This window comes from Crocodylus porosus, unplaced genomic scaffold, assembly GCF_001723895.1.
Source record: "Crocodylus porosus isolate Cpor-Errol unplaced genomic scaffold, CroPor_comp1, whole genome shotgun sequence".
Lineage (NCBI taxonomy): Eukaryota > Metazoa > Chordata > Crocodylia > Crocodylidae > Crocodylus > Crocodylus porosus.
The window spans coordinates 7,177,691-7,180,272 of NW_017728949.1; positions in this window are offsets into that span (position 1 = coordinate 7,177,691).

Consider the following 2,582-nt stretch of genomic DNA (forward strand, 5'->3'; position numbering starts at 1 on the left):
TGCAAATATGCCTCCTGGAATACAGGTTTACATTTTTCACTTGCCCCAAATGAAATTCATCCTAGTGCAGGGAATCTGCAAAACAAGGACCTGGAAAGAACATATAAACCAAATCATGCTGCTCATTTTTTCTCTCCATTATGATGTATTAAAAGGCATGAGGGTTTTTATAGGTTAGTTTATTATGCATGTTTTTTACTTTAGGCATATCAGGAATCAAATGTTAAGTCTAATCTAGGAAAAGAACTTCCTAGGGGTCCCACATGTATAATAATAGCTTTTTCACTCTTCAGCTGGAGGGATGTTACATTTACTACAGATCACAACTACTAATACTACTTAGCTTTTAGAGCTTAACAGGTCATATTATTGTACCTCTTTCCATTAACCTGTTGGAAACTTCTGTAATTAAAGGGGCAGGATACCACACTATGCAGGTATAAAAGGGTTTATAGTGGTGGTATCATGGGGAAAATGTTATACCGGTAAGAATACATTCACTTCAAGGGCTGTAATCATTTACCCATTTTGATAATTATATATATATATATATATATCACATCCATACTGAAAGTGTTATTATACTGGTGGAAAAGCTTTGCTGACCAACAGCTTTTTAGGGGTTGTAGTTTCATATGCCAAACATTTGTGGAGAGTTCAGACTATCACATTCAAACATTTTAGCTAATTTGAGGTAACTGGCATTTGCAAACATACTCTGCGACATATGAGAATGAAAATCTGACATGTGAGAGAAGTAGTAGTTTTGAGGAAGGCTCTTTATCAAATTATTTCTGTTAACCCTTTTAACTCAAATATCAGACAGAACTTAAGAGAAAGCTCTTTGAGCAATGCAAATATCCTTTGCCATTCAGTTGAGACCTGACAAAGCTGCCATTCCATTTTCTTAGTTCCCAGAGGAGTTCTCTCAGCAAAAGCAGAGGAGCCAACACTTGCAAATCTTTCTATGTCTGTGGGACAGAACAAGCAGACCTTAATTTTAAAGCGATGGGGTGGGGGATGACTTTGATGCTCATAGAAAAGCCCAAAAGGCACAAACTCATTTGCCTTTCCCCTGTACATGTTGGTTTCCTAATGTACCTGTTAACTCTTTACCTAAAATGATAAAAACAATGCTTATGGGTTATTTCTTCCTAAAATTAAAGACCGGCATGACCTACACCAGACCTGAACCCTCTTAAAGTCTGGATCAGCTCAGGTCTGGACCTAAACTTTGCAGAGTTGCCTTCCTTCATAAAATGTATCTAGCCAAGCATCTCAGAGCCACACTCCACAGTCATTTTGGGTCAGTTTAGATCTGGAGTCAGAAGATGACATCACAGTTCAGCCCTGTCCTCATTTTCAGCGTAGTGATGGTACTTCGTGGTGCCAGAAACTGAACAACACTAACAGAGCAAGTATACCCTGACAGCTAAACCCAAAGCCGGCTGAAGTCAGTGGGAGGACTACTGCTGAAGACAACTTCCACTGACACCCTGTAACTTCAGTAAGCTTATGATCAGGTCCTGAGAAAAACGCCTCACTATTGCCTGGTTCAGGGGCCAACACCTGAGAAGATCTGTTTTTGCAGAGGATCCTGATGGGGCACCGGGTGCAGCTAGCCTGCATGAAAGATGGTCAGCACTGAACAAGCCTGTTTTGCTAAATTAGTAAAAAACTAATTATTCGTTCCCCAAACAAAGCAACACTGCACCCAGCACATGATGCAAAAATAGCATTAAAGAGACACTCCAATGCCATATCCTGTATTGCACTGTGTTTATTTAAAATGTCTGTGCCAATTCACCCCACTATGTAAACAGCTTGGAAGAGGCTTAATGCTACATCAATCTACTTTTCATAAACATGCTGTGTATTATGCTGGGAGCCTGGTTTCAAGCAGCCTGAATAGAAGAGAAGGAATACACAAAGTCAGTGAAGTGAAAAGGTTAAGGTACTGTATAACCTATTAACCTTTCAACATTTGCCTTTGTCCTGGGCTGTTCTAGAAATGTTAACTCTTTCCCCACTACCCACAAGCTCTTGAACCTTTTCCCTTTACAGCACTTAGAGCGTGGGGGTTGCTGCATGTTCCTATTTTAATCGCTGATTGATTTTTTTCACTCACCAGTTGGCGTATTTTGATTTCTGGGGAAGTGATAGAAAAACAGAACACAGACAGAAAAGAGAAAGAGAGCGGGAATGGAGCATAGAGATGGAAGGTGTGAGCTTAAATACCATTTCCTATTGTATTCCTCTTCTATCCTTTCCCACACTACATTTTCAGCAAGACTTGACCTCTGCTTATTAGTGAAAAACGGGAGGAATTTATGCTGTTCAAGTCCTAACGTGTCTGCCAATGACTTTGCAACAGGGATTTATGTCTAAAGACAGCAGAATGGATGTCCCTGCTTGGTAACATGCTCACTGCTTTTAGATCAACTCGTGAAGCCCTGCTATTGCCAAGGAGCCCATACATGTGGTTTATTGCCCCAAGTTCAGCACTCTCTGGGCAAATTCCTCCCTGGAAGAGGTGCTAAGGAAAAGGTGTTGTAGGAAGTGTGAGTCAGCCGTGCCCATTG